Below are 27749 nucleotides of genomic sequence, written 5' to 3'. Positions count from 1 at the left end.
TTTGCTCCTCATTCGCCTTCTGCAATGATTGTGAGTACTCCCTAGCCACATGGAGCTGTGAGTCAATTAAACCTCTTTCCTTTGTAAGTCACCCAGTCTCAGGGATGTCTTTATTAGCAGCATGACAACAGACTAATACAGTAAATTGGTACCAGTAGAGTGGGATGCTGCTGTAAAGATACCTGAAAATGTGGAATTGACTTTGGAACTGGGCAACAGGCAGAGGTTAGAACAGTTTGGAGGACTTAGAAGAAGACAGGAAAATGTGAGAAAGTTTGGAACTTCCTAGAGACTTGGAGTACTCAGAAGACAGGAAGATATGAGAAAATTTGGAACTTCCTAGAGACTTTTTGAATGGCTTTGACCACAATGCTGATAGTGTTATGGACAATGAAGTCCAGGTTGAGGTAGTCTCAGATAGAAATGAGGAGCTTGTTGGGAACTGGAACAAAGGTGACTTTTGCTATGTTTAACAAAGAGACTACCAGCATTTTGCCCTTGCCTTAGAGATTTGTGAAACTTTGAACTTGAGAGAGATGATTTAGGGCATCTGGCAGGAGGAATTTCTAAGCAGCAAATTATTCAAAAGGTGACTTGGGTACTGCTAAAAACATTTAGTTTTATGTATTCACAAAGATATGGTTTGGAATTGAAACTTATGTTTAAAAGGGAAGGCAGAACATAAAAGTTTGGAAAATGTGGCTGGGTGCAGTGGCTTACGCCTGTAATCTCAGCACTTTGGGAGGCCGAGGAGGGCAGATCATAAGGCCAAGAGATTGAGACCATCCTGGCCAACATGATGAAACTCTGTCTCTACTAAAAATACAAAAATTAGCTGGGCATGGTGGTGCACGCCTATAGTCCTGGCTACTTGGGAGACTGAGGCAGGAGAATCCCTTGAACCTAGGAGGCAGAGGTTGCAGTGAGTCAAGATCATGCCACTACACTCCAGCCTGGCAACAGAGTGAGGCTCCATTTCAAAAAAAAAAAAAAAAAGTTTGGAAAATGTGCAGCCTGATGATGCAATAGAAAAGAAAAACCCATTTTCTGAGGAGAAATTCAAGCTGACTACAGAAATTTGCCTAAGTAATGAGGAGTCAAATGTTAATCAGCAAGACCGTGGGGAAAATGTCTCCAGGGCATGTCAGAGGTCTTCACAGCATCCCCTCCCATCACAACCTGGTGCTGATATTGTTTGGCTCTGTGTCCCCACCCAAATCTCACCTTGAATTGTAATAAGTCTCATGTGTCATGGGAGGGACCTGATGGGATGTAACTGAATCATGGAAGCAGGTTTTTCCTGTGCTGTTGTCGTGATAGTAAATCTCATGAGATCCGATGGTTTTATAAAGGAGGCCTAGGAGGAAATAATGGTTTTGTGAGTTAGGTCCAGGGCCTTGCTACTTTATGCAGTCTAGGGACTTGGTGACCTATGTCACAACAATGGCTGAAAGAAGCCAACATATAGCTCAGGCCATTGTATCAGAGAATGGGAGCCCCAAATCTTGGTGGCTTCCACGTGGTATTGGTGCACATAAGTTGAGAATTGAGGTTTGGGGGACTCTGCCTAGATTTCAGAGGATTATGGAAACACCTGGATGTCCAGGCAGATGTGTGCTGCAGCGGTGGAGCCCTCATGGGGAACCTCTACTAGGGAAGTGCAGAAGGGAAATGTGGGGTGCACTCCCCCTCACAGAATCCTCACTGGGGGACTGTCTAGTGGAGTTGTGGGAAGGGGGCCACTGTCCTCCAGACCCCAGAATGGTAGATCCACCAACAGCTTGCACTGTGCAGCTGGAAAAGTCACAGACCCTCAATGCCATTCCGTGAAAGCAGCTAGGATGGGGGAACCCACCTTTTGCATCAACATTACCTGGATGTGAGACATGAAGTCAAAGGAGATAATTTTGGAGCTTTAAGATTTGATTGCCCTGCTGGATTTTGGACTTGCATGGCCTGTAGCCCCTTTGTTTTGGTCAATTTCTCCCATTTGGAATGGGTATATTTACCAAATGCCTGTATCCCCATTGTATCTACGAAGTAACCAACTTACTTTTTTTTTTTTTAGATGGAGTCTCACTCTGTTGCCAGGCTGGAGTGCAGTGGTGCAATCTTGGCTCACTGCAAGCTCTGCCTCCTAGGTTCATGCCATTCTCCTGCCTCAGACTCCTGAGTGGCTGGGACAACAGGCACCCGCCCAATGCCCAACTAATTTTTTTTGTATTTTTAGTAGAGATGGAGTTTCACTGTGTTAGCCAGGATGGTCTCAATCTCCTGACCTCGTGATCTGCCCACCTTGGCCTCTCAAAGTGCTAGTATTACAGGCATGAGTCACTGTGCCTTGCCACCAACTTACTTTTGATTTTACAAGCTCATAGATGGAAGGGACTTGCCTTGTCTCAGATGAGACTTTGGATTGCAGACTTTTGAGTTAATACTGAAATGAGTTAAGACTTTAGGGGACTTTTGGGCAGGCATGATTGGTTTTGAAATGTGAGGACATGATGTTTGTGAGGGGCCAAGATCAAAATGATATGGTTTGGCTCTGTGAACCCCACCCAAATCTCACCTTGAATTGTAATAATCCCCATGTGTTGTGGAAGGGACCTGGTGGGAGGTAATTGAATCAAAGGGGTTGGTTTTTCCTGGGCTGTTCTCATGATAGTGAATAAGTCTCATGAGATCTGATGGTTTCCTAATGAAGAGTTCCCCTGCACATGCTCTCTTGCCTGCTGCCATGTAAGACGTGACTTTGCTCTTTATTTCCTTCTACCATGATTGTGACGCCTCTCCAGCCATGTGGAACTGTGAGTCTATTATGCCTTTTTCCTTTATAAATTATACAGTTTCGGGTATGTATGTCTTTATTAGCAGTGCGAGAGCAGACTAATACAGGTGCTGTGGAAGATTTATAGAAAAGTTTTTGAATGTGTATTTTAAATAACCAAATAGTTTACAATTTGAAAAGTAAAGAAAGGAACATAGTGAAAATACCTTGAAAGTTGTTGTTTGATTCTTATTCCTATGCGCAGAGGCAACAAATATTACATGTTTCTTGTGTATCTTTACACAGATAATTTACGCAAGTACAAACAAAGCAGGGATTTCCTGCTTTGGAAATGGCTAATAAGTACATGAAAGGATACTGAGCACCGTAAGTTGTTAGGCAAGTGCAAATTAAAAGTACAATGAAATTCACAATATGAATTCCTTTCCTTCGTACCTGTTGTGCAGCTTACTTTACATACATGGTAGTAGATCCTACAAATAGTTCAGAATCTTGCCTCCAGCTCCATCCCTGTTGCTGCAAAGGACATGATTTCATTCATTTTTATGACTTTTATAGTATTCCATGGTGTATATATACCACATTTTGTTGAACCAAACAACCATTGAGGGACACTTAGGTTGTGAATCTTGCTTTTTCACATGCATATCTTGCAAAGTATTTCAAAGCCCAGGTCATAAGTTTACTCGTTCTTTTTTTTTAATGGCTGCAAACTATTTCCTTTTATGGATGTTTCATAATTTATTTAACCAGTCATCTGTTATTGACATGTAAGTTATTTCCAGTCTTGCTATTACAAATCATGTTGCAGTGAATCAACTTCTCTATAGGTCTTTTCACCCATAAATATCTATGTCTTCAAGGGAAGTCCTTGAAGTAATGTTGTTGGATTAAAGGTATGTGCTTTTGCAACTGTGATAGATACTGACAAATTAAACTGCATAGAGGTTGTGTTAGTTTACACTTTGGCTAGCAACATATGAAAATGCCTGTTTCTCTGGCCTGGCCAACACAGTGAAAAACCGTCTCTAATAAAAATACAAAAATTATCCAGGAGTGGTGGTGGGCACCTGTAATCTCAGCTACTCAGGAGGCTGAGGCAGGAGAATTTCTTGAACCCAAGAGGCAGAGTTTGTAGTGAACTGAGCGAACACTGCTGCACTCCAGGCTGGGCAACAGAGCAAGACCCCATCTCAAAATAAATACATAAATAAGTAAATAAATAAAGCCTGTTTCTGAACTATCTGGCCAAACAGTATTATGAATTTTTTGTATCTTTGCCCATCTGCTAGATACAGAATGATGTTAGTATAGTTTTAATTATCATCACTCTTATTCTTAATTCATGTATTAAAGAGTTATTTGTGTTTCACTTCCATGAACTATCTGTGCATATAGTTTTCTTATTTTTCTATTGGGTCATTTATTATCAAATAGTAGGTATTCTTTACTGTTTATTGGTTTGTGATATGAATTTCAAGTACTTATCCCAGCTTATCATTTTTCTTTTGTCATTGCTTATTGTGGTTTTTGCTGTAAAGATTATTTAAAATTTTTTGTGTTGTACAATTTATCAGTCTTTTGATTTATAGCTTCTGTGTCATATTTAAATGGGCCTCTCCTCTACCAACATTATAAAGATACTTCTCCCACATTACTTCTAATACTTTTAGGCTTTCAGTTTTACAATAATATCTTTCCATTTGAAATTTATCCCAATGTAGAGTATGAGGCATAATGCCAATGTTATTTTTTTTCTAGGTAACTACCCCATGTAATCTTTTCTTCACTTACTTGAAATGCTGCCTTAATATGTTTTGTTATATTCATAATTATCGTGTACACCCTATGAATAAAGCATTGTGTCAGGCACTGTGGGAAAATTTATAAAGCGTAATGTAGTTCATGCAGCCAGAAATTGCCATCTAGTTATAGTTACAAAACTAGCACTTGGGGAAATAATCAAATGGTGGGTTGTATCAGAGAAGATTTTATGGAGGGGTCATCATTAGTTCTCTAACAGTTGTAAATGGATTTAGAGAATAAAAACACACAAAAGAGGCTGGTGCAGTGGCTCATTATTTAAAAATTTTTAACAATAGAAAATTTAGAAACCTCTATGAAGGATGATACAATTACATGTATTATTGTTGTTTTTCAACTTAATCTTTTTAAAAAGATTGAGATATAATTCACATGCTATTAAAATTCACCATTTTAGGCCGAGCATGGTGGCTCATGACTATAATCCCAACATTTTGGGAGGCTCAGATTCCTCACTTGAGGTCAGGAGTTCGAGACCAGCCTGGCCAACGTGGTGAAACCCTGCCTCTACTAAAAAATACAAAAATTAGCTGGGCATGGTGACGCGCACCTATAATCCCAGCTACTCAGGAGACTGAGGCTGGAGCATTGCTTGAACCCAGGAGACAGAGGTTGCAGTGAACTGAGATCCCACCACTGTGTTCCACCCTGGGCAATAAAGCAAGACTCCATCTCAAAAAACAAAACAAAACAAAAAACCAAAAAAGTTTGCCATTTTAAAGTGCATAAAGTGGTTTTTAGTAAATTCACAAAGTTGTGTAATCATCACTACTATTTAATTCCAGAATATTTCCATTAACCCAAGGAGAAGCCCTGTATGAGTTAGCTGTTACTTTTATCATAACCCACTCCCCAGCTCCTGACAGTTACAAATAACTACTTTCTGTCTCTACAGATGTGCCTATTTTGGACATTTCATATAAATGTAATCATACAATATACAGCCTTTTGTGTTTGCCTTCTTTCATGGAACAGTATTTTGAGGTTCATTCATATTGTGAATTTCATTGTACTTTTAATTTGCACTTGCCTAACAACTTATGGCGCTCAATATCCTTTCATGTACTTATTAGCCGTTTATATATCCCTCCTTAGGGAAATATCTATTTAAATGCTGTGACCATTTTTGAATTTTGAATTGGTCATTTTGTAATTGATCATTTTATTACTGCGTTGTAGATTTTTTTGTATATCATGAATACTAGAGCCTTATAAGATATATAATTTGCAAATGGTTCCTCTCATTGCTGGGTTGTCTTTTCACTTTGTTGATAGTGTCCGTTGATATACACAAGTTGTTTTGTTTTTTATTAAAATTGTATTAAAAGCTTTTGTTCATTTTTAAATTTGAAAATGAATCCAAGTTATCTTTTTTCTTTGATTACCTGTGCTTTTTTTTTTATAACTAAGAAACTTTTGCCTAACTCAAATTCATGAGGATTTACTCCTGTGTTTTATCTTTAGAGTTTTATGGTTTTAGCTTTTACATGTAGAAATTGGATCTATTTTGAGTTATTTTTTATGTGGTTTGAAGTAGGGGTCCAACTTCATTTTTTTTTTTTTGTACGTGTATACTAGTTGTCCCAGTGCCATTTGTTGAAAACACTATTCTTTCCTCAATTAATAGTCTTACCATCCTTGTTGAAAATTAATTGACCAAAGATATAAGGGTTTATTTCTGTACTCTCAATTCTATTCCACTGATCTATATGTCTATCTTTATACCAGTATCACACTATCTTGACTATTGTAGCTTTGTGGTAGATTTTGAAATCAGGAAGTATGAGTCCTCCAACTTTGTTTTTAAAATTTTTTTTTGGCTATCATGGGTCACTTGCACGTCTATGTGAAGGTTAGAATCCACTTGTATATTTCTGTAAAAAAGAAATTTAAAATTTTGACAGGGATTGCACTGAATCTGTAAATCAGTTTGAGCATTCAGTGTTTCCAAATAAGTTGATTCTACTATTTTTAAAATATTCAAATATTCTTCTCTCATATTTTTTTCTAATATCTGATCTAAATTTTGGGTTAATATTGAATTTATTCTCCTAGATCTGAATTTAGTATTCTTTCCAAATGGTTACTCTTGTCACATGCTTATTTTTGCAGCTTTTCCTCTGGAAGAGTATTTTGTTTGATTTGAACCCACTTCATGATGATCCTGGTGGTAAAGGTGCTGATGCATGTAATACTGGTTTTAAAGAAACCAGACATCAGGCAACAAGGGACATTTATCCCTAGTGAGAGTCATATGATTTATGGTACAGATTAAGCAAAGGTTTTGTTATAGTTTGAATAAAGAAAAGTATGGGAAAACTGAATTACCATGTGAAATATAGTAGATGCATGGGCAGGCCAAATTAAAAAGAATCCTCAATAGCTGTCTGAACCATATTCACATTGTAAGCAGCGTTTTTTGTTTGTTTGTTTGTTTTTGAGACAGTCTTTCTCTGTTACTGAGGCCGGGGTGCAGTGGCACCATCTCAGCTCACTGCAACCTCCATCTCCTGGTTTCAAGCAAGTCTTGTGCCTCAGCCTCCTGAGTAGCTGAGATTACAGGTGTGTGCCACCACGCCTGGCTAATTTTTTTGTGTTTTTAGTAGAGACAGGGTTTCACCATGTTGGCCAGGCTAGTCTCACACTCCTGGCCTCAAGTGATCCACCTGACACGGCCTCCCAAAGTGCTGGGATTGCAGGCTTGAGCCACCGTGCCTGGTCTGTAAGCAGCAATTTAATTTCAGGGAAATATCATGTGTTGGCTTCAATTAATATTATTCATTTGAATTTCATTAATTTTGGAGTTTTTGAGTGATTTTAATTTGAAAAGTTGTTTTGCTTTTACAATTAAGAGCTATAAACAATAACAAATATTTATGCTAACTGGAGTTTATACGAATTAAAAAAAAATATTACATTAGAGATTCTCAACCTTTTTGGCACCAGGGACTGGTTTTGTGGAAGACAATTTTTCCAGGGACACGGGTCGGGTGGGGGATTGTAGGGGATGGTTTCAGGATGAAACTCTGCCACATCACATCATCAGACATTAGATTCTTATAAGGAGCACAGAACCTAGGTCCCTCACACACATAGTTCACAGTAGGGTTCTCACTCCTATGAGAGTCTAATGCAACCGCTGATCTGACAGAAGGCAGAGCTCAGGTGGTAATGCTGGCTCACCTACCAGTCACCTCCTGCTGTGCAACCTGATTCCTAACAGGCCACAGACTGCTACCAGTCTGCAGCCTGGGGGTTAGGGATCCCTGTTTACATGATTGAGAATTTCTGTTCCTAGGCAACCGTCATCTGGCCTCCTATATTCTTCTAAAATACATATGTAGATGATCCCATATCTTCAGTCTACCTCTACCTCTTCTTTTCTGGCCACACTGTTTCACCCTAGTGCAGAATGCTAACAATTTGTTGTCTAGATTATTGTTCTAGCCTTCTAAGTCTTCCTTCCACTCATTTTGCCTCTCAACCACCTCTTATATACACTTCTATAAGATTAAGTTATTTTTGTATTTTCCCATGCACAAACACCAGTTTTCCAATATCATGATTCTACTAAGCCAAGTACCCCTTACACAATCCTACTCTTTGCCCCTACCTTGTTCTTTAAATTTTTCTTGGATATTCTTAGCATGAATTTTAGGATCAACTGATAAAAGATTTTTAAAATCTGTGCTGTGGCATTGATTAAAATTTCTTTGAATTTATAAATTATATGGGAGGGAAATTTAACTTTTTAAATATCCAATCTATAAATATGGTATATTTCCCCACTTATTTACAATTTCTTTTATGTTATACAATTTTTAAAACGTTACCTGAGATCTTGTACATCTTTTGTTAAAATTATAAATTTATTATTAGTTACCTTAGAATTTTTATTACTGTTGTCAGTATGATTTTCTTTTCTATTAGTTTCCCAATTGTTTATTACTGGCATATAGAAGCATTTTTTGATTTTTGTACATTTACCTTAACGACTCTTATTAGCATAAAATTTAATCTGTAGCTGTTTTTAGAATTTTACGCAAGTCAACTGGACGCAGTGGCTCATGCCTGTAATCCCAGCACTTTGGGAGGCTGAGGTGGGTGGATCACGAGGTCAAGAGATCGAGATCATCCTGGCCAACATGGTGAAACCCCGTCTCTACTAAAAATATAAGAAATTAGCTGGGCGTGGTGGCAGGTGCCTGTAGTCCCAGCTACTTGGGGGGCTGAGGCAGGAGAATCAATTGAACCTGGGAGGCGGAGGTTGCACTGAGCCAAGATCACACCACTGCACTCCAGCCTGGCGACAGAGCAAGACTCTGTCTCAAAAGAAAAAAAAAAGAATTTTACGCAAGTCATCTTTCTCAAATGTTAACGTGATAGTTTGTTTTCTTCTTATAATCTTTCTGTGGCTCCTCATTCCCTGCCTGGCATACAGGCTTCTTTATGATCTAACTACTCCCTTCATCATGCTTACTACTTTTAGCCAGACTCCAACTCCTGCAGTTCCCAAATGTTCCATGCTACTTTACATACATGTCTTTGTTCTGATTCTTCCAGCCTTTAAGTGCTGAAGAAATGCTCAGTACTTTTTTTTTTTTTTTCTTTTTCAGCGACAAGGTGTCACAATGTTGCCCAGGCTGGCCTGGAACTCCTGGGCTCAAGCAATCCTTCCACTTCAGCCTCCTGAATAACTGGGACAACATGTATGAGCTACTATGCCTGGCTTAATATTTGAGTGAGCTTAATAATTGAGTGAGCTTCCTCTGCTTGAAACATTTTTCTCAACTTTTGCTTTAGATCAGCTAATACTTTATTCTCCCTCTAAGACTCTACCTTCTTTAGAAGTCCTCTCTGACCATACCTAGGCAAATTCAGTCACTCTTTTTCTGTGCTCGCCTCTATTACCCTGAATCATGTATGTGCATCTGTTGTAATACTTTTTATGTCTTGTAATTGTTCACATACATATACATTTTTACCTTAAAAATTGGAAGACAGGGATATTATCTTTCTCTTTGTGTGTGACCTCACATCTAGCGGAGTATCTTATATGCAGACTTAATAAACATATATTAAATAAATAAGAAAAATATGATGCTTTCTTTTTTATCCTGGCTTATGACATTTCTTTCATTTTATTGACTCTCTCTCTCTCTCTCTCAATATATATATATATAAATATATATATTTAGAGTCTCTCTGTGCTTCCCAGGCTGGAGTACAGTGGCACAATCTTGTTTTACTGCAACTTCTGCCTCCCGTGTTCACGCAGTTCTCCTGTCTCAGCCTCCTGAGTAGGAGTAGCTGGGACTACAGGTGTGCGCCACCATGCTCAGCTAGTTTTCGTATTTTTAGTAGGGACTGGGTTTTACCATATTGGTCAGGCTGGTCTTGAACTCCTGACCTCAAGTGATGTGCTTGCCTCAGCCTCTCAAAGTGCTGGTATTACAGGTATCAGCCACCGCGCCCGGCCTCATCTTTACATTTGAGTAAATTTGCTCTGTTTGAAATTTAATTTCAGAGCTATGCCTTGTGCATAAGTTTCGTAGGGCAGCTTATTTCTACCCCTCTGCCTTAAAACTGTTCCATAAATTTTTACTGCAATTATAATAAATTCCAACTCCTGACTCTTTGCAGGACACATAGAGCTCCTACATGATAGGTCTCTACCTACCTCTACAATGTCATCTCCCATTCACTCCCTTCCCTTCCTAAATGTTCTATCTATAATAGCTCTCTTTACGTATCTCCTACATGAATATGCCAAGCACATCCTTACCTAGAAGCCTTTGCACTTGCTGTTTTTTCTCCCTCTCCTTGGAAAGCTTTCTCTAGATATTTGCATGAGTGCCACATTTTTCATCCTTGAAATCTTGGTCCAATTTTCTCCTCAAAGAGGCTTTTTCTGACCACTTGTAGCTTAAATATTTACCCTACCCTCTTCTTGTCTACTTGTAAGTTGTTGTCTATCTTGTGTTAGTTTATATTATCTTCATAGTTCTTATAAATAACTGAAATAATTTCATTAATTTGTATGTTTGTTGTCCCTTTCTTTACACCAGAATGTAAGCTCCTTAAATGTGCTTTTTTAAAACTAAGTAGGACCAGGCTCAGTGGCTCATGCCTGTAATCCTGGCACTTTGGGAGGGCGAGGTGGGTGGATCACCTGAGGCCAGGAGTTCAAGACCAGCGTGGCCAACATGGCGAAACCCGTCTCTACCAAAAATACAAAAATTAGCCAGGCGTGGTGGTAAGTACCTGTAATCACTACTAATCAGGAGGCTGAGGCAGGAGAATCGCTTGAACCCAGGAGGTGGAGATTGCAGTGAGCCAAGTTCGTGCCACTGCACTCCAGCCTGGGCAACAAAGTGAGACTCTGTCTCAAAAATAAATAAATAAATAAATCTAAGTAAACAGTCCTGTCTCATAGAAGTCTCTCAAATATTTTTTGACTAATTATGATTAGTTATAATACTGTTTTCTCAACACGTACTCCAATTTTTCTTTCATTTATTTTGGCATATGATTAGTTTTTCTCCTGTTGTTAATCTAGTCTTTTAAAGGATGTCTCTAAATCAAAATTCAATTGCTTTATGGCAAAGAAACCCAGATGTGTTCAATCACACAAATAAACTCTCTATTATTAGGGCCTTTTATAAACTATATAAACAATTGTGTTGCTCTTCATTTTAAAATGCTAGTTTTCTGTTGTTCTGAACTTCTGTTTAACAATGTATTACTATTATTTATTTTCTCTTGTATATTTTGCCTTTTGCCAACTAGACCATAAGCTACTAGAGGCAGGGAACGTGTTCAGTCCTTTGGACACCTGTGATGTCCAGTAGAGTGACTGAGCAGAGTTTGAACTACTCGCATAGTTGTTTTCATTGCAACTGAAGTCAAGAAACAAAGAGAAAAAGAGCCAAATCAACTAAGCATTACTAAAAATGATCATCATATCTTTATAACAGACTTGGTGAAAGAAGGATGTTGATGTTTTTAAGAAAGTGGTTTATGCGTTTTGTTACAAAACTTTCCAAATCAGCTCTGTTCATTGAGTAAAAGCTGTTGTTCATGTTATCACGGTTATAATGGCATGGCCTTTGTAGCTGATTAACCTGTGTAATTTAAAGCCTTTCAGGACTCCTGAAAAATATATTTGATATGGAGAGACACTAGAATTACATTTATGTTATGGACTGAATGTTTGTGTTCTCCCCGATTTCCAATTTTGTATGTTGAAACCCCACCCTCTAATGTGATGCTATTATGAGAAGGGGCCTGTGGGAGGTAATTAGGATTAGATAAAGTCTTGAGGGTAGAGTCCCCATGAATGAGACTAATGCCCTTATAAGAGTCCTGAGAGATCTTACTTCTCCTTACTCTCTGCTACATGAAGATACAAGCAATTGGCAGTCTGCAACCCAGAAGAGAGCCCTTGCCAGAACCCGACCCTGTTGACAACCTGATCTCAGAATTCCAGCCTCCAGAAGTGTGAGAAATACATTTCTGTTGTTCATAAAACACCCAGTCTGTGGTAATTTGTTATAGCAGCCCAAACTGACTAAAACACCTCCTTTTGGGAAATCTTTTAATTTCTTTAAGGAAAAAAGCACAAAAGTAAATGTTTTAACATTCTAGTAGGGTTAAGATCTCAGTTAGATTAAAAATATAAATTTGTAAACAATGCTCTTTCAGCAAATCTGATGGCAAATTACTTTTTCACTATAATTGAAAGAGATGTTATTACATTACAGCATTTGTGATATGCTGAATTTATTTGCAGTGTTTATAATATTTCTCATATATTTTATGGAAGAATTTTAGTATGTGTTTATCAAATTAAAAATTGCCTCTAAGATTGTTCATTCTGTTTTTAAACTTTATCACTGATTATAGATACAAGGCACTTCTATCATTTATTTTAAAGACTGTTTATTAACTTGTCTTTAGGCTAGTTCAGATTGCATATTGCTAAGAAATTAAGTGCTTTGGACAATCAGTAATTTGCATAATTATTGTTTTGGAGATAATTCTGTAGGGAATAGTCTGCATGTATGAATATTTATAAACTATCTGATTTATAAGCATAGAAACAATAAGTATAAGGTATTGTTGTTTAGTTGTTTGAAAGATAATAAAATATCCACAGAGAAAAAGTGTATTATCTTTGATACAGCCCAAATAACTTTGTCACTAATCATATAATAGAAAACAGAGTAAGGGGAAATTTTCCATTATTTAGATTATTCTTTCACTTTCAGAACACAGTTCCTGAAATACTCAGTATAGTACTTTATATTCAAGTGTGTGTATGATGATACATATGTAACATGTCTCATGATGTACAACATATCTTTGTATGACAAGATTTAATCTAGATCAAGATCCAACAAACTTAATGCCTGTGAATTGAATCAGGCCTCACTTACAGTTTTTGTGTGTAAGGTTTTGTTGGAACACAACGATGCTCATTCATTTGCATATTACTTGTGGCTGCTTTAATGCTCTGTCAGCAGAGTTGATCATGGCCTGCAAACGTGTGCCCTTTAAAGGAAAAGCTTGTGACACCTCACCTAGATATTAATTATATAGATTCAACTGACCCTCATGCCCCAGAAACACTATGTTGCTGTATTTTTAAGTGTTCCACTCTGTAAATGCTTTTGTTTCTAACATACAGGAAAACCAAGGACAGTCTACAGGTATCAACTTAAACAAGATCCAATAAATCTTTTTGATTCTCATCTTGCATCTATATTTATAATCCTAAGCATTCAAAGTAAAGATATATAAAACACATTAATTCAAAAACCAAAGATTCTGTCATAAAATGTTGTAAATTCTGTTTATGCATTTTGAATATGCAGGAATACCTGATCAATAGCTTGGAAAACTGAACACAAAAGGTATCATACCCTTGATAGTATGCATTGTGACCCTCCAAAGCCACTCCTTCCATCACAAGAATAGTTTCCAACAATTCTCCTCCCTCATTTTACAATTGAAAAAAAAATGAGGAAAACCAATTCCAATGTAACTATAAGAATATTTTATATCTTTATTTAAAGACTTACAATTTCAATAAAAATAAAGTATTGAGTCAAATGACCTCAAGTGTTTTCTTAAATTTTAAAATCTTACAGTTTTTTTTCAAGGCAATATAAGATTTTATCAAACAAAAACACACTTATACTTTTAAAGAACCAGTTTGGTTTATTATTAGTAATAACATGGCTGTTTTTCATAAACTCATTCTCTGTAGAGATAAATCATAAGAAAATAACTGCAGGCCAGGTGTGGTGGCTCATGCCTGTAATCCCAGCACTCTGGGAGGCTAAGGCAGGTGGATCACTTGAGCCCAGAAGTTAAAGACCAGCCTGGGCAATGTGGCGAAACTCTGTCTCTACAAAAAAAAAAAAAAAAAAAAAAATTAGCCAGGTGTGGTGGCATGTACCTGTAGTCCCACCTACCCAGGAGGCTGAGATAGAAGGGTCACCTGAACCTGGGAGGTTGAGGCTGCAATGAGCCATGATCATGCCACTGCACTCCAGCTCCTGGGTGATGGAGTGAGAACCTTTTTCAAAAAATAAAAATTAAAAAGGAATAGAGAGATATACCATGTTCACAGATTAAAACTCAAGATTGTGAAGATGTCGTTTCTTTATAAATTCCCTAGACTCAATAAAATCCCCAACAGTATTCCAGTAGGCTTTGTCTTTAGCAGAAATGAGTAAATTGATTCCAAAATTTGTATGGAAACATATGGAACTTAGAATAGCCATACATACAAAAATCTTGAAGTAGAGCAACGTTGAAGAACTCAAACAACTTGACTTTAAGACTGAATTTGAAGCTTTAGCATTTAGGACAGATCTGTTATTGGCATAAGGATAGGCAAATAGATTTTTTTGAATAGAATCAAACACATTTATGGTAGTCTGTTTTTAAAAGTCAAATCTACAACGAATGGTCTTAGAACAATGGGAAAATGAACTTTTCCCCTTATATTACACATAAAAAAAAAAAAACATGTATCATAGATGTAAATTTAAGACCTAAAAGAAAAGGCTTCTAGAAAAAAATATGAGAGTATCAGTGTGGTTTTGGATATTTGACTATTCCCGAGACAAGAGCAAAAATTCCCAACCACAAAAGGAAAAAATAGATGAGTTGGATTTTATAATAATTATTTTTTCTCATCACAAGGTACTATTAAGATAATAAAAACAAGGTAAAAACTTGAAGAAAATATTTGCAATATTTACATCTGTCAATCTATACATATACATAAATAATATATATTCCAGAATAGATCAGTAATCTTACAAATCAGTAATAAAGACAACCCAATAGAGCTAATAAACTAGAACAGATACTTGAGCAAAAAGAATAAAATGAATGGCCAATAAACATATGAAAAAGTGCTGGACATCATAATAGAGGTGAAAACTAAAATCACAGTGAATTACCATTTAATAATAAATATCTAAAACTAAAAATTTCGACAAGAACAACGACGAGAATGTAGAAAACTGGAACTTTCATATTGCTGACAGGTTTATGAAATTGTACAACTACTTGGAAATCATTTGGCAATTTCTTATAAAATTAAAAGTAGGTTTATCTTATAATCCAACAATTTCATTCCTAGATATTTACTCAAGAGAAATACAGATACAAAAAGCATGTTTATATTTGTTTGATTCATAGTAGATAAAAACTGAAAATAGCTCAATTGCTCATTAAAAGGACAATGAATAAATAAATGGTGGCATAGTCATACAACATAAAACTACTGGGCAATATGAAGGAGCAAATGACTGAAACCTGGAACATCATGAATGGATCTCAAATTTTATGTCAAATGAAAGAAAGGAGACACAAAATACCACAAACAACCATATATTTCAATTTATATGAAGCTGAAGAACAGGCAAAACAAAAAAAACTGAAAGCAATCTAAATGCCCATCAATTGGATAAACAAAATGTAGCATTTATACAATGAAATATTACTCAGTTAAAAAAATGAACATCTGATATAACTGATCCATCTGATACAACAGGTAAAGCGTTATGCTAAGTGAAAGAAGCTAGACACAAAATACTACATAGTATCTGCTGGGCACGGTGCTCCCGCCTGTAATCCCAGGACTCTGGGAGGCCAAGGCGGTCAGATTGCTTGAGGTCAGAAGTTCGAGACCAGCCTGGTCAACATGGCAAAACACCGTGTCTAATAAATATACAAAAATTAACTGGGCATGGTGTCACGCGCCTGTAAGTCCAACTACTCTGGAGACTGAGGCAGGAGAATCGCTTGAACCAGGGAGACAGAAGTTGCTGCAAGCCAAGATGGTGCCACTGCACTGCAGCCTGGGTAAGGGAGTGAGATTCTGTCTCAAAAAAAAAAAAAAAAAAAAAAAAAAAAAAAAAAATTGCATAGCGTCCAATTCCATATATATATATATATATATATATATATATATATATATATATATATATATGGAGTTTTTCGGAAAAGCCAAATCTATCCTGACAGAAAGCAGATCAGTGATTACTGGGACTGCGAGTGGGAGTAGGGATTGACTGCAAATGGGTATGAATGAACTTTTTTCTTTTTTTCGAGATGGAGTCTTGCTCTGTCACCCAGGCTGGAGTGCAGTGAGGCAATCTCAGCTCATGGCAACCTCCACCTCCTGGGTTGAAGTGATTCCTTTGCCTCAGCCTCCTGTGTAGCTGGGATTACAGGCTTGTACCACCACGCCTGGCTAATTTTTGTATTTTTTTAGTAGAAACGGGGTTTCACCATGTTGGCCAGGCTGGTCTCAACCTCCTGAGCTCAAGTGATCTGCCCACTTTGGCTTCCCAAAGTGCTGGGATTGTAGGCATGAGCCACCGTGCCTGGCCTGATTTGGGTATGTTTATAGTATATAAATTATACCATAAATTAAAAGAAAAAGTCATTACCAATTTGAACTTTGTTGACTTGGAAAAAAGTAGCAGTGGGAGTTACCTGGATTAAACTTTGCTTGATTCTGAGGCATAGAGGAAACAGACATGGAAGAAGATGATGACTGTTAATTTTATCATATGTCAAGTGATTTCTGAGGCAGTAAAACATGCAGAAGCTTGAGGAGAGAGAGGTGATGTCGACACAGAATTTATTTGCTCCTAGATACACATAATTAGCAAAAGGAAGTAAAATTTAGCATCTTTTATTTTTAAGAGGCCACATTTCTGTAGCGGAGACCATTGTCACTTTTTTTCAAGCCAGTACTTTTTTTTTTTTTTTTTTTTTTTTTTTTTTTTTACAAGAACAATAGGAAACATTTACTTGCCTTCTTCACTCCTACATCCTTATAATGTATTGGTCATAAGGTATACAATGTTTCTTTTTTTTTTTTAATATTATACTTTAAGTTCTAGGGTACATGTGCATAACGTGCAGGTTTGTTACATATGTATACTTGTGCCATGTTGGTGTGCTGCACCCATCAACTCGTCAGCACCCATCAATTCGTCATTTATATCAGGTATAACTCCCGATGCAATCCCTCCCCCCTCCCCCCTCCCCATGATAGGCCCCGATGTGTGATGTTCCCCTTCCTGAGTCCAAGTGATGTCATTGTTCAGTTCCCACCTATGAGTGAGAACATGCGGTGTTTGGTTTTCTGTTCTTGTGATAGTTTGCTAAGAATGATGGTTTCCAGCTGCATCCATGTCCCTACAAAGGACGCAAACTCATCCTTTTTTATGGCTGCATAGTATTCCATGGTGTATATGTGCCACATTTTCTTAATCCAGTCTGTCACAGATGGTCATTTGGGTTGATTCCAAGTCTTTGCTATTGTGAATAGTGCTGCAATATACATATGTGTGTATCATATGTGTATATACCCAGTAGTGGGATGGCTGGGTCATATGGTACATCTAGTTCTAGATCCTTGAGGAATCACCATACTGTTTTCCATAATGGTTGAACTAGTTTACAATCCCACCAACAGTGTAAAAGTGTTCCTATTTCTCCACATCCTCTCCAGCACCTGTTGTTTCCTGACTTTTTAATGATTGCCATTCTAACTGGTGTGAGATGGTATCTCATTGTGGTTTTGATTTGCATCTCTCTGATGGCCAGTGACGATGAGCATTTTTTCATGTGTCTGTTGGCTGTATGAATGTCTTCTTTTGAGAAATGTCTGTTCATATCCTTTGCCCACTTTTTGATGGATGGTTGTTTTTTTCTTGTAAATTTGTTTGAGTTCTTTGTAGATTCTGGATATTAGCCCTTTGTCAGATGAGTAGATTGCAAAAATTTTCTCCCATTCTGTAGGTTGCCTGTTCACTCTGATGGTAGTTTCTTTTGCTGTGCAGAAGCTCTTTAGTTTAATTAGATCCCATCAAGCCAGTACTTTAAGAAGTTTGTTAAGCACATGGAGCTCTCCTCAGTTTACAACTAGAAACACTATGAATAAGATAAGGTAAAAGGTTTTGAGGAGTAATGAAAAGCTCATGCTTAATTGAGTAGTAATGAATAAAAGGTGCATAGTTTACACCTAGATTTTTTGTTTATTTGTTTATTTTTATTATACTTTAAGTTCTAGGGTACATGTGCACAACATGCAAGTTTGTTACATATGTACACATGTGCCATGTTGGTGTGCTGCACCCTACACCTAGATTTTTTTAACCTCATTTATTATTCTCTATTGGATGCTCTAGAGGCAGAGCCTGAGACAGGGATTCTTGTTCAAGTGACTCATTGGAGGAGTGTTCTTTGGGGAAGGAGAGTGAGGGACATAGGGCAAGACAGGGAATGTGTCTCAGCTGGAGACTGGTTTTACTCAGATCCTATTGGGAAGGTCTGGGATAAAAATTAACTGAAAAGCTGGTCTCATCGTGAGGTAAGTGGGTGGCCTTTTTACTCTTCTATCAGTTATTGGCCGAGGTTTCAAGGGCGGTGGTGTTGGAAAGTGTAGCCTTCCTGGTGTGGTAGCTTTCTTTGGTGATTGCCTTAGTCTGTTCAGGCTACCATAACAAAGTACCTTAAACTGAGTAATTTATAAATAATATAAATATATTTCTCATGGTTCCAAAGGCTGGGAAGTCCAAGATCAAGGCACCAGCAGATTCACTGTTATAATCTGGTGAGGACCTGTTTTTCACAGTGGCGCCTTCTCTATGTCCTCACTTGACAGAAGAGGAAAAGGCAGTTCCCTTTAACCTCTTGTATAAGGGCACAAGTCTCATTCATAGGGCAGAGCTCTCATGACTTAATCACCCCCTAAAGGACACAGTTTTTAATATTTTTGCATTGTGGGTAAGGTTTCAACATGTGATTTTGTGTGTGTGTGTGATGGGTAACAACATTCAGACCACAGCACTCTCCAGGGAATGGAGTCATTTGTGAACTATTATCAATCTACACTCACAACAGCCAGAGGATGAGAGCATCTGCCTGAAAAGGGGCAGGGTCCCACAGTGTCCACTACAATATAGTATAAAATACATAACTCTGGAAAGTTACTTTTTAGGGAAAGGTTATGTGCATGTTCAATTAAGTGTTTTAAAACTCTTTTCCCCTTATGCTTGGAAAAAGCTGTTTTCTGAATCAAAACTCAGGATATTTTGTCAAATCATGTATCCTGACTTGGGATTTAGAAATATATTTCTCTGATACTTTATTTTTATGAAACATATGACATATAAATTTAACAAATATTTATTGGTATACTTAAACATTAAAATAATAAATAAAGATGGGGCATTGGGATGCTTTGGAACATAAAAGGCTTATTATTCCTGAGTATCATATACAGAGTCTCAAACCAGATTTGATGGACAAAATTTCTCATTTGCTTTACAAGTCTCAATTCCTTTTGTCCCACTCAAACATCTATTCAAATTTTCTCTTTCTTTAAATATTTCTGTAATTTAAGTAACATCTTGTTTCTATTGGCTTATTTTCTTTCCATAAGTCATATTTTTTTTTCTTTTGCTTGCTTTTCAGGGCATGGCTTAAAGTTTCTCAGGAAATGCATTCTTTTCATCTAAGCTATTATATCTATTAATTGTTATCTCTATCATCATTTTTTTCACCTCGTTGACTTATTATTCTCAGAGTCAAGCAAATGAGAATGCACTTAAGTGTACAAGAGAGAAAGAGTAAAATGTTGACAATGTGTAACAGTGTTTTATTGCTATCATCATCTGTTATAACTCCTCTGACACCCATTACATATGTTTATGAAGAGCTAGGTTGGAAGAACATGGAGTCTGCTTTTGAGAAGGCATTTGAGCTGTCTCCAGCCTGATAAAGAGTTTAGAATGGTTACCCACTCATCCCCAGATGATAATTACATTACCTTTATTCAATATTTTCTTATGCTAGACATCATTTCATGGTAAAAGCCAGATAAAATTTTAAATGTGTTTGGAACCAAAAGTGTTACAGACTTCATTGTCTTTTAATTTTTTTCTGCCTTACTTTGCATTCCTTATAATCCTAATATTCTGATTGTCTTGATTTTTATCCTGTTCATGAATGATCCTAAACATGCTCAGGCTGCTTTTCTATTTCTGAACCATATTTAATGCTAAAGCATACTGGCCAGAAATCCTGTTATCTTGTAATGGTCCCCACTTCCTCATCAAGACCCTCTCCCTGCCTACAAATACATTGGCTTCACCCAGTTGCTAAAATTTTCATCCAAAGACCAGAGTGGGAGGCCGTTGACAGTGCTTCCCAAAATGCCCTCTCAGGGATCCTCTGAGTACCATGAGGTCCTCCCCTTGTGCTTTTTCAAAACCTAGTTTTTTTGTATTTTTGTTTTTTCTTGCTTTTGAATTCCGTGGACCTCAGATTACTTCACTACTTCTGAGGCAACATGAACATCTCATTTCCTCAGAAGCAAGACCCCACTTTTTTTTCATTTCCATTTAACAGTTCTTGGTCTTTTTTTCATGAGTTTTCATATGGCTTTTACAAGACTAAATCCTGGGACTTATTTCTCTTCTACCCGCTCAGATCTGGGACTCTTTTGGATTTGAGCTTCTTTCTCTGTCTCTCTCTTTTTTTTCCTCTTTGTGACAATTCTTACCTTAATGTCAAAATCAAAAACAAAAACAAAAAAAAAAACAAAACTTTTAAAACCCGGTTTTTAAACTGTTTCTATGGGAGTTTCTATTTCCTTCAAAAGCTCTGGCAATTGTTTCTATGTATTTAATAGCAAATTTGTTTTCTGGTTTGGGGTGTGTGTGTGTGTGTGTGTGTTTACTCTGTTTTCTGCTGCTGTTGCACAAATCAGGTTCCTAAAATCAGTGTTTAGGCACAAGACCAAAAACACCTTCTTACCCTGGAAATATTGCATGTCTCCTCTCCGCTTCCAGAATTCATTCTTGCTTTTTCATCTCTTGTTAAACTTCAATTTGAATAATCCTGCTACTCTGGATTCTCAAAATTAGTGACAATGATTAAATCTTAGTAACATACCCCTCCTTTCCCTCTTAAAAAACAAGATTAAGAGGGAAAAAAGTGAGCTGGAGTAATGAAATCCAACTCACATACTAAAGCAAAGGTAAAACTGCATCTCAGATTTCAATCTATTTGAAACAAATCTTTCCTGGCTTCCAGAATGACTTCTTACCTCCTCCACAACCAGATTTCTGCATGCTTCACATGATGTAGGTCCACTTATGAGTGTAGCTACTATTTATAGAGGCTTCACTGAAACCAGACTGAATCTCTATTCACTCCATCTCAGATTCTTCCTATTTATTATCTGCTGTATAAAATATCTAAATCCTTGCATCTACTAAAGATTTAGAGTTTTGAGATACATGGCTCTAAAAGTATGATATTTTTATAGTAATCTCTCTTCCCAATTAACCATCCACTATGAAATTGTCATCAGACTGCAGTGTTTCTAGTGGAGGAAAAATTACCTGTGAACCTAGATGCACAAATATCCCTATAACCTCATACTGTTGTACATTGCCAAGATGCGTAAGCATGGGAGACATTCTTTAGGTAAATGCTCTGCACACATTATTACTAGCTGTGGTTTGGATCTCAAGCTTGTTTAAACTGGTGGAACTAAATGTAGTCCACCAGAGCCACATGTTTTCTTCTAACTTGAATGGGACAAGTGACTCCATTCTCCTAGGCCTATTTGCGATTTAATTATTTTAAGCTTATCATCAATTTTGGAAAAGGAAGTAGACAAAATGGAATCCAAGAAAGTAATACCAGAGACAGAGCTCACCTAAACTATCTCTTCCATGTCTTCCTCCTTTTGGAGCCCATCCAAGTCCATTATACACAGTACCTTTCATAAGATTGAGAGATTCAAGATAAGTAGAGATAATAGATTTTGGTGGGAAGATAATAAAGTTAATTTTCAATAATAACATCCTTCTAAAATTCTAGAAAGTAGTTTGAAATGCAGGACGAACCTGGGAGAGGAGTTAGGACTGGAAAAAGATTTTGAAGTCATCTGCATAAAGTATTTAAGGCCATGGGAGTAGGTGGAAGATTGTGTAAGTGAATGAGAAGTATAATAGTATATATCTGAGATCAGAATGCCTAGGTTTAATTCTATCTCTGTCACATTTTAACTGAAATCTTGGGCAAATTACCATCTGTGATCCTTGGTTTTCTCTGTTTGTAATGGGGTTTGATTTAGGTTATCTTTAAGTTCCCTTTTATCTCCAACATTTTAAGAAATTGTTAAAGATGAAAATGCAGAGATAAAATATAGAGAACCTATAAGTACATAATAGAATTGAGACTTAAGGTAGATTTCAAAGCTGAGAACAACTTAAGAATGTGCATATTTGAATGAGATTATTTGTTTCTTGATTAACACATGAACTTTTTTTCCCCCCTGGTGGGTATTAGGACCCAATTTCCATTAAAATTTCCTTTTCAAAAGGTAAAATGTAGTACTCTAAGGAGATTATAATAACTGAGAATAATGATGGTTTAAGCATCAAAAATTAGAATAAAACAAGTACATTTTAGGGATGATGTTTCAGTGATAAAATAGCAACTGATGACAACCGGATTGTGGTGTGAGAGAAGCAAAGTCAATTCGTTCTAAGATTGCACACTATTTGATACTATAATTGAAGACATAGCATAAGAGGAGATGGAAATTAAGAAGTTGTAATCATATGGTTGCCTTTATGAGGAGGTCAAAACACTTTGCAGACATCAAGTGTTAATCCTTATTATATCTTTAAGAGGTAGGTAAGAGAATGAGTATTATTTTCACTTAGAAATGGATGGCTTGTGTTTATGGGGTAAGCACGTGACACATACAGAGGCAGCCAAGTGTCACCACAAAAAGGATGTGCTGTGCATCACAGGGCCTGCACTTAACTCGCCAAAGCACCACCCCACCCATTGTGTGTCCTGGGGCAAGTTGCTTATTTGGGCTTCAATGTTCTTGCCTACGAAATGGAAATAATAATGGTTATTAGTAGTTGCTAGGTTTGAATAATACGTGTAAAGTGCATCTAATGGTATCTGCCACATAGTAAATATTACTACTACTGCTATTGCTGCTACAATGACAATCAGCAACATACAGTGAGGTTTTGATACATGTAAGGGGAAATTAATGTTTCTTCATTCTTATTTTGGGGCTTCCATTCTGTAAGTGGGGACTGGGGAGAACAGGGACTAGGAAGGTCCCTGTGGCAGTTCACAGCATGGTTCCTATTAATATTAATATTAATGATACCACAGTGCCTTCACTTTTTTGAGTACAAAACTTGTTTGTGACATTATGTTGAAGACAAATGGAAGTTAATAACAATAGTTTTTTCTTTTCCCATTAATTTTGTGTTTTTAATGGAGCAGGAATTGGGTTAGAGGCATAATTTGTTTGAAAGGTATTTCTTCTCATGAAAGGGGTCAATGAAAAGCAAAAGCTTAGGAGATTTTGTGCTGGAGTATAACCGCAAGATAATAAATTAGTGATATTTTTAAAAGATAGATGAGAAAAGTTAGACTAATAGCCTGTTGCATAGTCTTTCAGATTTTTCTACTACCCCACACTGCTTCAGGATTTATTTCTATCCCATTCTTTTAGGTAAGCCTTCTACCCTCTGAAAAACTCTCCTTCCTTAGCTCATTAATCCATGTCTTTTTGATCCTTTAATATGTGATTCAAAACATTCTGATTGTCTCCCCTACTTAGATCACCCACTGTGTCACCTCAGTATACATGTATTATTTGCAATATTTTAATTTGCACTAATTTATGTTTCTTTGGAAACCCTATTTTAGTCCATTTATATAGCATGGATAATCAGTACTATTGAAAGTTCCTTGATGTCGGAACCATGTTTTCTATTTCTATTGCATCTCCCTAGGGTACCTGTCATAATGTTCAGAAACATCTATTAAGTACCCAGTGATGCTTAATGAATGTTAGTGATGACAAGACTCTCATGCAATTGAGATAGCAATACAAACATCTGAGAGATTTCTGGGAGACAAGCAGAGAAACAGAGGCCAGAGGTGTACAGATTTGAGTTTTATCCATGTAATGAGAGTAGTTGCACTAGACAGAAGTTCCCATTTTTCTTAAAACTTTTTTTTTTTTTTTTGAGATGGAGTCTTGCACTGTTGCCCAGGCTGGAGTGCAGTGGCGCAATCTCGGCTCACTGCAAGCTCCGCCTCCTGGGTTCACAGCCATTCTCCTGCCTCAGCCTCCCGAGTAGCTGGGACTACAGGCACGAGCCGCCACGCCCGGCTAATTTTCGTACTTTTAGTAGAGACAGGGTTTCACCATGTTAGCCAGGATAGTCTCGATCTCCTGGCCTCGTGATCTTCCTGCCTCGGCCTCCCAAAGTGCTGGGATTACAGGCGTGAGCCACTGCGCCTGGCCTAAACCTTTTCATTCACCTAAGTGCTCCATGTCTTTTTAAGCATGTCTTTTTTGGTATACTCTTACAAAATTTTTATGCCTTTTCTCTCTAAGGAAGATGACCTTAATTGATTGAAAGGTGAAAGAATGCCATAATTTATATAATGGTATTATACTTTCTTTCTAATATTCTCCAATTATGGAGAGCTTTAAGATTGTTCCTGTTAGCTATGGGATGCCATAGCTATAATCATGTACTATGCCATGTACTATAATCTTTAAAATGAATTCATTTTTGACATTTTTATTTTCTTGTGACATAGCATCATCAAATTTTCAATAGTATATATGACTAGTATATAAAAACCTAAAACAAATCATACTTCCTTTGAAAACTATAGAGTAAAAATAAACTACAAATGTAATTTGATATATATCTTAGCTTAAAGTGAAAAACATTCTAGGAGATATATTTTCATAAAAATAAAACAAAAGAAACCTTATTTTCCCCTTTTTATGATTTCCAGAATTAGTGCTATAAATTGCAGAAGAAAATAGAAAATTATATAAGCAATGCAATATATGTTGAAGATCCATCCTTGTAAGGAAACACTATGGTACATAATTGTCATAGTATTAATAATTCTTTACTTTGAAAAGTAGTCAAATGATCTTTACTTCAGACAAATCATAGGACTATAAGTCAGGTATAATCACAATGTAAATATTCATGTATAGTATATATGGGAATATATATGTGTGTGTAGTATATGTGTGCATATGTGTATACACGTTTACCATAGGTTCTGTTTAAAATATAGAAATGGAGAAAACTTTTGAGACAGTAGCTTTTAAAATAGCAATCTTAAGGAAAGAAAAAGAAAAATATTGTCACAAACCATGAAATTTACACAGTATAGTACTTTTTATGGCAACTGTCATTGATAATCATGTGGTCATCCATGGACTGCAACGTGCAAGGAGGACAAGAGCAGTGATAGCAGCAAAACAGTTTCGTCGTGGATGTAAGCTCATGTCTGATACATAAAACAATACACTTGATTTTAGCCAAAAGGCTGAGAAGTGCTGGCATATTAATGACATATAAAATAAATTTGGTTCTCTCTACTAAGCATGTTAGGAATTAGCATCAGTTAATTATATTTCAGGGGCTAATATGTAACTAAAGTTAACGGGCCTTGGGCCTCAGTGCATTCAGTTATTTTCATAGAAAGTACCTTTCACTTCAGGTGCCAGATTAAGGTAACAGTCTGATAACCAGCACATGCACTAAGAATACCTGAGGGTTTATTTGCCTCAGAGTGGTTGGAGTGACTTCTTTCATTTGTTTTCATCTTGCTGATCTCAAGCATTGTTACTTTTTGTCCCTTCTCCGGATGAACAAGGCATAGGTCTACTAGCAAGAGGGATTTCTGTAGTTCCCAATTATAGCTCATTTTGAAGCAAATGTGTGTTGGACTTTTTGTGAAGAACACTGGTAGCCTTAAGCCATTGAAATGCAAATACAAAATTATCTAATTGGAACATTTTTATGAATAGCTAGAATAACTTTTACATATTTTTAGAAGATATTACAAGAGTCTTTAACATTTTAGTAGTAGTTCTGTTACTCAATTTAGTGTTTTATAGAAAAAAAAGGTAGGCATGCCTTCTGCTTTTAGGCATATTTAAGTTGAGATTAGAAGGAAAATTAGTGTCTCTTTTCTTGCATTCATTGGTGTATTATGTGCAATTTTGTCAAAGTCATGATCAGTAAGTAACAGAAAGCTGTGTAAATGAAAAGCAGAACTGCAAAAATTGGTTGCAGTAAAGGTTTATTTTTCATTAATAAAATTTTCTAATTCCCAAACAATCTGGAATCTGACAAATGTACAGTAGTGTAGTAGTTTCATTAGGTAGGTTTATATGAGAGAAAAAAAACAACGAGGAAAAGGTTTGCTTAAGCATCTGAAGGCCACTCTGATGATATATGGCGTTTGAAATAGCTGTGCTTTAGAATTGTGCAAAAGGGAATCAAAGGAAATGCCTTAAAATTCTACCCAATATGTTGATTATGGAATATCTCATGGGAGTCACATTGAAACAAACAAACACACACACACACACACACAAACAACAGCTCATCCAAAAATTGTTCAAATTGTGAATGGGTGGCTATCTGGCAAAAACGTGCATATCAAACTCTGAAGAATGGTTATAACTATATGCAATTGAGCAGTGTAAAATAAAACTCATAAAAAATTTAAAACATTTGTTGTTCTAGCCCAGCACTTCTCAAATGTCATGCCTAGAGCTGCAACAACATAGACTAGATTCTGACTTAATTTGTCTTAGGTGGGACTCAGGACTGGGTAATTCTTTCAAGCTCTCTTAGTGATACTGGTATGAATACATGGTTGATAAATACTGCTTTGCACCATGGATCCTTGAGAGGAAAGCAAAGACTTTAGGGTGGATTGGCCCTCTGTTGAAATCCTGACTCTGCCACTGGCTTTGTGGCCTTGTGTAGGGAACTTTCAGAGGCTTCCTTCTCAATCATATGGGAAATACAAAACCACATGATTCCTATGAGAATTGTATTTGGTAATGTTTTTAAAGCCTTTGGTATGGATCAAAAAACACTTGTATTTTATCTTTAGTGCACTTCTTAGTCTCTGCTAATCCCAGGCATAAGGTCACATTGTCTCAGAATATTAGGTAATATTAGTGTTGCTACCCCCAATATATTATCTAGTAAAATGTTCAGCATTTTTGAGGATTCTTTGGGGGTGAGGTTAATGCATGTAATTACTTTTGGCTGTTTTTTCCTACTTCTTAAATTCACAGTGTCTACCTCCAATTTTGTTGCTTGCTTCTGACTCTATTTTTATTTTGTAATGTGCCACTGGACAAGGTCTCTACCCCTTTGCTATCAAAAGTATCAACTGCAGCTAATTTTAATGAAGGTTTGTGATTCAACAATCTAAAATTGTATATTGGATAGTCAATTTCTTAAAAAAGCCGCAACCATTTCTGGTTCTGAGGAATTTTTATTGTCTTTTCTACTGGGGTTTTGACCTCCTTTTATGTTCCTGTTCTCTCTTTGTTTCTTTTTAAATCTCCATTGCGTATTTTCCTAGATGTTTTTGCTTCAAAATCCCCAAATAGCTAGTTAGTCCTCAGTTCTCCATTGGGCTTGCTTTGAGGCAGTTCAGTTATATGCTGATTAATGTCTTTTCACCACAAAGTTATTGA

Source organism: Rhinopithecus roxellana, chromosome 4 (genome assembly GCF_007565055.1).
Source record: "Rhinopithecus roxellana isolate Shanxi Qingling chromosome 4, ASM756505v1, whole genome shotgun sequence".
NCBI lineage: Eukaryota > Metazoa > Chordata > Mammalia > Primates > Cercopithecidae > Rhinopithecus > Rhinopithecus roxellana.
The sequence above is the reverse complement of the archived record's forward strand: the minus strand, read 5'-3'. Positions refer to the sequence as shown.